The sequence below is a fragment of the Vidua macroura genome, chromosome 6, assembly GCF_024509145.1.
Source record: "Vidua macroura isolate BioBank_ID:100142 chromosome 6, ASM2450914v1, whole genome shotgun sequence".
Classification (NCBI taxonomy): Eukaryota; Metazoa; Chordata; class Aves; order Passeriformes; family Viduidae; genus Vidua; species Vidua macroura.
The window spans coordinates 15,524,326-15,535,296 of record NC_071576.1 but is presented as its reverse complement, the minus strand read 5'-3'; the positions used below and the strand labels follow the sequence as shown (position 1 = coordinate 15,535,296).

At 42.4% G+C, this 10,971-nt stretch overlaps 1 long non-coding RNA gene across 2 annotated transcripts; it reads left to right on the top strand.

Moving 5' to 3' along the window:
• Nucleotides 1-591: 591 nt before the first annotated feature.
• LOC128808306 (uncharacterized) lies at nucleotides 592-10,450 on the top strand. Of its 2 annotated transcripts, none has more exons than XR_008437435.1 (3): nucleotides 592-811; nucleotides 3,047-3,145; nucleotides 10,402-10,450. It is a non-coding gene; the product is annotated as an uncharacterized LOC128808306 (long non-coding RNA). The 2 variants fall into 2 exon arrangements; XR_008437434.1 differs by having other exon boundaries at nucleotides 3,047-3,267.
• Nucleotides 10,451-10,971: the final 521 nt, after the last annotated feature.

The following is a 10,971-nucleotide window of genomic DNA, read 5'->3' as shown; positions in this document are numbered from 1 at the left end:
ACCAGCTCCTGCGGGAGACGGCTTCAAGCACCTCTCCGGCTCCGCGGGGAGTGCGCCGAGGCGGAAGGGTGAGAAGAAGAGAGGGAAAGGACGGCGAGGCAGGACCCGACAGCGCGGACAGGCACAGCCGAGGCCGCTGCCGCCGCTCCGGACCGCGGACCCTGCGAGCCGGGAGCGGCACGGGGAGTAAGGCTCCCTCCCGCGGCGGGGCCCCGCGGCCCCGCGGAGCTGCGGGCTGGCAGCGGTGCGGCGGGACAAGCTGCCCGCAGCCGGCCCGGCGGGGCGCGCACCGACTCCCGCCGTGGGGGCGTCGACGGTCTTGCCCCCTCGCCTCCGCCGTCGTGACCAAGCCTGCGATCCCCTCCCAGCCCGGCTCCCCACGGTGCCTCACCTCCGGCAGCCGCTCGCCGCCGCCACCCTCCCGCTCAGCGCCGCCCGCTCCCGCCCGGCCCCGCTCCGGCCGCCGCCATTTTGCTCCCGAGCCCCAGGCTCGGCCGGGCAGCGGGAGCGCGCACGGCGCCTGCGCGGCGGCGGCGCTGCGGCGCACGGGCCACGTGGTCCGGGGGGCGGGGCCGGGCCGGGGCTGAGGGGGCGGCGCGGGACGGGCGGCGCTGGCCGGTCCCGGCGGGTCCCGGCGGCTCAGGGGCTCGGTGCTTTTCCCCGCTCAGCTGGTCTGAGATCGTGGGGAAAAGTCGAGCTCGGCGTGTGTGCCCCTGCCGCGATCCCCGTTCCAACGCCGCGTGCACTGCTTGCTCTGTGTGACACATCTCCCGAGCTTGTTGCCGTGCCCAGATGCAGAGGTGTCTGCAATGTAAGCGGTGTGTCAGCACGTGTTCTTTGTCCTTGAGACTAACGTAAGCTGCTTATATTAAGCCTATGTCTGTCTCCGTGCTTTGCTAAACTGCCAGGAGCTTGTTAGAGGCAGGGCACAGTCAGATTCCAGTTTTACTGTTCATACTAGGAATATATACTGCTCACCTGGAAATAAACTCCCACCACCTTTCCAGCTTCTGATAACCCCTCTCAGCATGAGAAATTAGTATTTCACTCGTCTAGGTGAAAGTAGGTGCCAGCAGTAGAAATACTTCTAGCTATTCCCACCATTGCTGGTACCATGCCAGCTACATTTTCTTCAAAGAAAGGTGCATGGGGATACAGTCAGGATCGGCAGGTATCTGCCACCATGTCTGTAAGATCACTGTTTCCTAAATCAGTGAGAGTGACCAAGAATACATATCAGCATTTTATTAGAACAATAAAAACTCTTAAGTGAACTTAATGGCTTATGCCCACTAAAAGAACAAAACACCACGTGTCTATATATGAGAAGGTCTGAGAAAAGTTCCATGCATGGGCCAAAAATCTGATTAAATCACATGCTAGAAATACTCAGCAAGCTGAATGCCACATCTATGATTATTCCTGGTTGGTAAAAGTAAGCTATGACTGATTACATCCCCTCCTGATTCTGCTGACAGTCCATTTCTGGAGGGAAGCCTTCCTCCCACTTGGCATCCTGCTGTCCTCCATCTCTGTAATTAACTTGCCTGGATGCTGCAGACCTCCTAACTACCACTTGGCATAGCATCCCGTAGTGCTCAGCAGCTTACCAAGGAACTAGGGATAAAACAACTTTTAATATATTTGCCCATGCTGTAGACTGTTTTCATACTGGCTTCAGGCTAAAAGCAGAGGAGAAGTGCAGTTGGGTTTATAGACAGTATCATGTACTCCTTGGGGTTTTAACCATCTTAGTTAATTATATGTTCTCTGATATTGTTGTATATGAGAGCATCACAGCCTTTGACTTCCATATCTGCACAGTACCAGAGATGAAGGAATTCTTATTATTGGAATTTAATTGATGAAGTTCAGGCTGTCAGGGTTATGCTTGTATCTGTTCAAGGGAGGCTATTTCTTGTAAATGGGATGTCTTTGCAAGCTGTTGTTGCTGTTGTCATGAGAGCTCATAAAACTGACTGGCAGACAGAGCTCAGCCTCTTTGAGCTATTGCCTGCTAGAGCCTTCCCACCTTCTATTTCTGACTCTTTTCTTGCCCCTGCCCTAAGCTTGCTTTCCATTTCCTGTTATTAGGAACTCTGATATGGAATACCATATAGACAGTGTTCACCTTGGTTTTATTTAACCCTGTTTTTCTGTAGAATTGTATTCTATATGTTCATATTGCCTGGCTGGACATATAAGGATTTAGGTCTATGATCTCTGTGCTAAAATATTTTTAAATCAATGATCCATTTCTCATTTGGGTCCTTATGCATGCTGCAACTTCAGGAAAGGCTGAGGCACCAAAGGCAACCAACAGACAGAAACGATTGCAAATTAAACTGCAGTAGTTGTAAAACACATGGAACTGTTAATTTAAATGTATCTGTTAGGAGAAATTGTTGCAGATGAGGTTCTTAAATATGAACAGGGTGAGACAACCCCAGCATCGCTATGTCATAGGCTGGACTTGATCATCTTAGAGGTCTCTTCCAAACTCATTATTCTGTGATTCTATGTCATTCATGATTTACAATATCGTTGTTACAATTTTAGCAGTGGCTTGCTGAGAGCAGCATAGAAGTAAGAATGAGTTGAAGTTAAATAAGTAAGGTTCAGGTGACAGAGCTCATAGACTGAAGGAAAGTAGTACCAGCTTGGTTCTTAGGTGAGAGGAACCAGTTATGAATTTGTTCCCGAAGTTCTGTTGTTAGGTGAAAAAGACCAGTCAATTCTCCAGCAAGTCTATCTCATAATCTTCTAGGTAATGAAAATGAGAAAGGAAAAGAAGACTTGCAGGCTGAATATTTGTTTTGTTAGTATTCTTTTTTAGTAGTCTAATATCATTAACTAGAATGTAGTCAAAATGGATGGTTAGATTAAAGTACAAAGATCTTGCTCTGCAACAGTCATCCTTCTAGTAGCTAAAATAAACCTTCTTTCTTATGACTCAGAGACAAACAGTGTGTTGGGTAACAACTTAGGGGAGACATCTGGAAGGTTGGAAGTGAGGATAGCTACCATGTGCTTTCTTTTATTTTAGACTTTAAAGCATAGAGGTCACCCCTTGACTGCAGCACACTGACGTTGTCTTTGAGGATTCTGTGTTCTCATGGACCAGACAGCTGGGAAGCACACTGAAGTAAGCTGACTAACTCCTTCTGCCACCTGGGATCTTGGTGCAGAAGACAGGTTATAAAACACTGAGTTACAAACCTTGCTGTGGAGGAGTGGAAAATGGAAGCTAATGGCATTTACATGCAGGTAATGTGTTTTCTGAGATGAGAGGATAGGAGATTCACACTGTCTGAGAAACACCCCCAGAGCATGTACACTCACATCACTTCCCTGATCATTTAATTATAATACTTACTCCACAATCTGAGAAATATACTAATCTTCCACTTTTATCAGGATTTAGATATGTTTGTTTTGATTAATTTAAAATAATCCCTTCATGTCCCAGTGAGTAAAATATTATATGTGCCTTAAATACTGTAAAATGTCATGTCCTCTTTAGAACAAAGAGCAGAGCTCTGTCTGTGAGCTGTGTCTGAGCTGCACAACGGTTCTCAGTACCTTTGCTCATACAGAATGATTCGTGTTTTTGCAGAGACGTCTATAAAATACTTACTGATGATAATCACTGTACATATACATTGCATTTTATCTACAAACTTAGGAATGTTAGAAAAAAATGATTATGTCCCACAACTTACTAAAAATAAAACCAACCCCAATGTCTACTGTAGTTCACTTACCCTTAATTTGCACTAGGAAGATCAAGCTTTGAAATGCCCTTTGGATGATATTTATCACAGTTTATTGAGAAAATACACTTGGAAAAAAACCCCAACCAGTTCACTTCAATTGCTTCATTTTTTGTCTGTGATACATTTCTTAGACTTTTAGATGTTTCATTTGATTTCCATTCCAAATGTGTACTGTTTGTGATTATGAATAACATATTTATTGGTGTGTTGCATGGAGGCTGTAATCAACCCCAGGGTCCCTCTGTGCTGGATGGTCTGCCAAACCCAGATTACAGTACATGGTTTAGAAAATTTATCTGTCAACTGGAAGGTGTGATCATGGAAGGTACCTCCTGCAAACCAGTGAGAAAACCAAATGTGTGTAGTTTTCAGTGAGAGCTGGGTCACAACTCATGTTGCAGAAGGTACCTCTAGGTACCATGCCTACTACAGAAATAATGTCAGTTGCATTAGTTAGAAAATATGGTTCTGTCTTGCAGTAAATAACACCGTTTTATTCAGGACCATTTCAAGTGTGACTTTTTATCATGAAAGATAAAATCCTTAAAGTTCAGATTATCCTGATTTTCTTATTAGTGTATTTCAGTTCAATTTTACAGCACTCACGGAAGTATATAATGGCTAAAGAAAAGCTCAGAATAATTAAATATTATCTGTTTATTGGTAAGTGATCCACAATAACTGAATGCTCAAAGGCTGAAAATAGATTGAAGACTGAAGCTTATTTTTCTAAACAGGCTTCATTTTTATCAGTGGTATTGCTGAGATTTTGTGAATGTGTAGATCTGGACCATAACTAGCTCTTTAATGTCATTCTTTGTCTGTTGTCTTTCTTACTATCTGAGCTTTTCTCACTATCTAAACCTACTTTAAAATTTTGTAGACAGTTATTTGCCATACTCATATACACATTGCTCATTATATATCAGCTGGGACACCCTCAAAGAACAGACTGCAGTTGACATGCAAGCCACAGTAATTGATTTTATGTAGCCAGTGATATGACCTGGGCTTCCTTGTATGAAATAGGTGCTGTGGAAGCACAGCAGTGACAGAAATGCTCTTTCTGCCCTGGTTTTGCTCGTTCCTTCAATCACCAGATCTTCACACAGAGACGAAGAGAGCTCTATCTTCTGGCAAGAGAGCTGAGGAGGAAAAGTGAGGGTAAAGGATTTTGTTTGCTGCAAGCAGAAGAGAAGGAGGCTACCCAGGGACATCTCTGATGGGGGATGCCATGTAACTGGGATCTGCTATGAGATCTCTGCTTCTGTGATGAAGAGAATTCCCTCTCAGTACGTGCAGGGGAAAGCTGAAGGGCACAGAGCCACTGTGCTCTTCTGGGGAGTCTGGTGAATTGAATGAGGTAAGATAGTTGTATCCAGCAGTGAAAGAGTGCAAACTATTACTGTGAAGATGTTAAACAGGGCCAGGCCCAAGCACGTGGTAGAAAAGGCATGTACATCAGGGGCCTTTGAAAAAGCACAAGGGAAAGAAGAAACATCAGATTCCAAGGTAAATGGGGAGGCCTGGAGAACAGTGTCTGTCTGTGGAACAACCCAACACCTTAAGAAATGAAGACAAAGTTGGTGGTGATTTATGCTAGGAGGTTACACCTTGCAGAATTAATGGCCTTTGAAGTCCGTGGGCTGACAATGCTGGGCAGCCCATGGTCATTACATTTAGACAAACCTACATTGGGAGGTACAATCAAGATCTCAAATTTAAGCACACAAAATTAATTGGCTTGTTTGTGTGACCTTTATGTGGCTAACTTCTGCAATTCACAGGGAATATCTCTAGCTCTGATCACCAAAGCAGTGTGATTTCCTAAAAGCAACATCACCTTATTGTAAATCAAATTTCATTTAGATGAACCTAAATTTCATTTGGATTAACCTTCAGTTGGGTCCTTAAAAGGAGGTTGTTATGTGTACGCTACAGTGTCACTGATGGTCTTGATGGGGTCTAATCACTCATCCTGTGGCTGCATTCCTTGGTAAATGCTCTTTGTAATTTCTCAGTAGAGAAACCAAACCACTGATGATGATGGCAGTTGCTTGCCTTGGTTGTGTAGACCTGTACTGCTGGTCTTTTCCTTCCATGCAATACTTATCAAATGGTTATTTTTCCCCCCATTTCTGTGTGCAGTGTGCACAGTGTAAGATGTTTGTGGAATGAGCAGTTACTCAATACATTGATCTCTCCTCACAGTTGAGTGTGACACTATGCCTAATTTGCATTTGTACCTTTGGCTGATTCTGCTAGCTGGTCTCAAAAAGCCTTGTCTGCATCATCTGCCCTGTTGAGTGTCTCTGTGACACCACCCTTGTGCATTTCCTTCTTTGTCATTATGGTTATGTTAATATTACAGTAACATAGATTATTCCTCTCTCAGTTGTGTGACTTCAGTAGTAACTGGTTTATTGTATTTAAGATTCCCAGCATCTCTTGTTTATTTCCTGTATTTCTTGCATTAATCAACAAATATCTGAGATGTTTGGGGAATTGACTCACTATCCTTCACAGCTTTCTTATGACCTTTATGAATACAAAGCAAAGATACCGATCCCCATTTCTTGACAAGGTGGACTGAACATCTATTCAGTAATTTGTAGAACAGTATTTCAGGAACTCAAGCTCTTCTGCTGATACAATTTATGCAGACAAATGTTCATTTTCAAGACATCTTTCTCGCTGTCTTGCTCTTAATAAGAAAGAATAAAAAATAGTTCAAGGTGACTCCCCTGCTGCCTCATCCTCACTCTTTGCACCTTGCAGTTACTACCTGTCCCTTCAGTCTCTCTTCTAGAAGTATCCTTGGCACTCATGTGGATGAAGAGCATGAGAAAATAATCATGAAACTGGTGGGGCTTCCTCATCTCAGAAAGACCCAAGTCCTGGAAAGAAAGAAGCTGTGAAGCATTGACTGAAGATACTTTGCCTTTTCAGACTGAGAGGTGTGTAAGACAACAGTGTTGGCTGTTCCAAAGGTGGGACTGACCTGTTTTCTTTCCTGACAGTAGTAGTGCTGATGGTGCCAGGGGAAGTTGCAATTCCACACCAAGCCAAAAAGCATTTCAGAGATAAATGAAATGTTATTGACAGGTTTTAGTTAAGAAGTAATAGTTAATGAAAACCTATGACTCCTACCATGAGATCTGAGATAATGTTAAGAGTGTTAGCAGTGTCTTGTTATGAGAGAAAAAGTGCATGGAAAATCACACAAATACAGACACTAAGATTCTGATGAGTCTTTAAAATAAGAATTTAAGATAAGGAGGTCCTGTATGAGCATAGCGGGATCCTATTATATTCATGGGATGACTGCTGGAGATGAGGCACTAGTATCCCTAGAACATCAGAACCAAGGATTAGAATTTGCTGTACCTGCCCACAATATATATGGAATGGGTGGTACTCGTATATCCCATGAAAAGCTTCGAGCTAACAGCGAGAGTTGCAGCAATTGCCTGAATGAGATGATTGCTTTGGAAGCCCCTTTTACATAGAAGTAGTTTTAAGCTGTGTCAGATGTAGTTCTATGTTGACTAATGATTCAAGGGTTTTTGTATGCAGAGTGTAGGTGTAGATCCTAGCAGATAAAGTGAGCCCTGAATGCAGTAAACTGAAATTGATAGCACATCACAGTGATTTAAATTAATAAGGTGCTGAAAGTCTGGTTTTGCTTACGTTTCAAGATTTTGACTCTGTCTCTCTTTTTACCTTTGAAGTTAACATTCACTGCAGAGTGATCTTTGTTTTCTCCCAAGTACTTTCATCCTCTGCCTCAGGCCACCTCATGTATATGGTAGGAGATCTGTGTGAAAGGTTTTTTCAAATCCCTCCTTAAAATTAATTCCTGCTGTGAATCTTATAAGCAATGATAAGCTGCTGCTGTTTGTTGTGCTGCATGGGGTGTTCACCTCATTACTCATCACTTTCAAAATAATGGAGCCTTATGTGCCAGAAGGTATTACCTTGGCAAGACCAGTTCTGCTTCTGTAAACTTTTGCAGCTGTCTGAGGATGTCAAAGCATAATCTGGCTGTGAAAATGGTATTTTAGGTTAAAGATAGGCCTCTGAGGCTTTGTTGGGACAGTGAGTCCACCAATTCCTTTCATGATATTGGAACAAAAAATGAATTAATGTGAGATCCTGATATTTTTTCCTCTTGGTGTCTGATTCTCCTCCTACTTCACTTTCTAAAGAGTTGCTTTATTTGACCTATTTAGATTCTAGCATAGCTCCTACAGTAGTTTGTGTGTTGCTATATGGATAGCACCCAGCCTTGTGGCATAACATCTGCTGGCAATCCATACCCTGCTGAATTATACCTGTGCTCTGGAGACATCAATCCAGGATTAGGTATGGTGAGCAAGTCTTTTATTAGAGCAATGGAACTAATGCAGCCAAGCTGTTACATCACTGCTTGGGGATATTAACCTAATTCCAAGAGTAGTACAGATATTTAGCAAGGTGTTGGGCATTTGTTTGCTGCACACCAGAGGTGTACCCTTAGGTTCCTACAGGTAGTATTCATGTTCAGTCCATAATTCTCTGCAAGCAAACTTTGGAGGTAAAATCAGTGTTGCAGGCAGAAGACAAAAATGTCAAAGACCACCAGCTGAAACGGATGGCCTGGCTCTGGACTGGACCCAGGATTATGGTATCTTCTGGAGCTGAACATGGCAATTACTTTGTGATGCCTACCCATAACAGCAGAAAAAGCCAGAAGATTATGTTTTCTTGAGACCTCTTGAAAAAAAATCTCTTCTGGTGATTTTAAAAGTAGGCACAGTACATATATGCAAATTGGATGAATGGAGGAACTGACTAGCCTGCTTCTGCAAGCCTCCAGCTGATAACAGTCAGCTCTTGGAATAAATTTTTTACTGTGTTGTCCAAAATCCAGTGTGTTGAACAATCATACCATGGGTTGTCTCCTCCCTCTGTCTGTGTTGGCCCAGTGCATTGTCTGCAGTTGTAGAGTGGGACTCCTGACTATGATTTGCTTATTCATCAGGTTCCAAGGGGAAAATATAAATAGTACTTAGCTCTCTTACTGCTCTTTACAGGGTTAAAAGAAAAAAAAGTCTCATCTACATTTAAATAGAAAAGCTAAATACTGTTCAAGATAAAGTACCGAAATATTAGTGTCTTATGAAAAAGATCAAAAAGCTGTTACTGTCCCACTAAAATTGGTAGAAACACTATCACTGACTAGTGGACGTAGGATAAATCTTCAAATTGTCATACAGGGCCTTTAGGAAAGTCAAATAGCTTTCAGGGGAATTCAGCATTTCATTGCTTCTACCAGTGTTAGCAATATATTGATTATTTTTGTGATTGCAAACAAAAGCAGCAGCCAGCTTGGGTCTTTACCACCTACAGAAATATCTGCTGGAAGAATTTGCAAAATGCTCAGCTTTTCTCAAAGCAGTTGCTTTGTAATGAATGTGAAACAGAATCAGAATCAGCATCCTCCTTACTGTGCCTGCACTTCCCAGGAAGCGCCTTGCAGTGTCTGGTGGGTCAGACTCCTGTCAGCCCCCAGCCCAGCCAGGAGCAGCCAGTCACACAGCACTGTGCTGTTCAGAGGCTCAGACTTTCAGCTGGGACTTTGCTGGATTTAGCTGTGCCAGAACTGTGGGAGAAATCTTAGCCTAGTCATGTTAAGTAATCCCTGTATCCCAGCTCTTTCACCACTGACTATTGTTTGAGCTTACAGAACAAAAATGTTGTATACTGCATACAGCAGCCAAAATCACAGCAGAGAATATATTTTGTCCCAGGTTTCAAGCAAGTTTTAAGTTGTTTTTCGTGCTACGTAACAAATGGATAAAAATCTTATCCTTCAGGAGAACAAAACCAGAGCAAAGTCGTTGTATACCCAACCAGCCGTAGGTAACTGAGCCTGCTTGGTGTTGCACAATGAATTAGTGCCATCTACAGTGTGAAATGGGTCTTGAAGATGGAAGGCTGTCAGAGGTTTAAACTACACTCAAAGCAAAACAGCATGCACGAAAAATTACCTTACAATTTAAAAACAAATAAAGACATGATAAAAAGCCAGAAGAAATTAAATTAAAAGCTTGCTATGTATTGAAATAGCAATAGAAAATTTAATATTGTTTAATAAAGGTTTTGCTTTTGCATGTGCTTGATTCCAGCATAAATCAATGTATTCATATGTTATAGAATTTCTTTTCTTAGCTCGCTTATTTTTGCTATGGTTGATTTAACTGAGCTTGAAGTAAATGACAAAATGTCACCTGGTGCCCTTCTTAATAAGCTTTATGCAATAGCATGTCAAACCCGCTCTGGGTCTTCTGGTGTCCTTGTATTTGCTTACCTACACTTCAGGAGGAGAGGATTTGAACTCAGTTAAGAAAATTCCATATTGTGTAGTTTTCCTTGTTAATGCAGTTAATCAAAACCTAAGAGCATGTTGCCCTCTTGAAGTGCTGTGCCCTTGACCAAGGCACATGAACATTTGATTGGGCTTTATCTATTCACCTAGGAAGTTGTCTCCATTATTCATATGTGCTCTGTTCAGGCAGTAAACCAAATGACGGGATTTTATTTTGATAAACTGAATGATTCTCTTCTTTCTCCCCTTGAACAGTCTCACAGCAAGAGGGCTGAGCCTGATTGCTCTTCAGCCTTCACATGCCATAAGTACAGTTTGGGATGGAGAATGAGTTTTGACAACTGGATGTGGAGTTATCTTCAACTCTTACACAAATTGGCAATCAGGTTCTGAAAGCAGGAGCAGCATCCCGATTTCTGCTGCACCTCAGTGCCTAAGTGGAACCTCTAACAATGATCTCTGAGTGACACCAATAGAATTGATTTCTCCATTTGCCTACTGATATTTATAAAATTTAATGGATTTGAGAGTAGGAACTGAAGAAGCAGGCTCTGATCTCAAGGTCCCTCACAACCTTCCTCAGTGCTCCTCTCTCTGTCCTTTCCTCTTTGCTCACATTTCTCCTCAGTATTTATGTCTTTGCACTTAGATCCATTGTTTTCTTATGTCAGTGATATTATGTCTATAGTACTTAGTGTAATACACGGCAAATTCTTTCTCCTTTTTTTTATACACACTATGTATAGCAGACTTATTAAATGTTGAAGCAATACTTGCAGTAATATAATGTACCAGCCATTCTTTCCAGGAAATTCATAAGTGTTT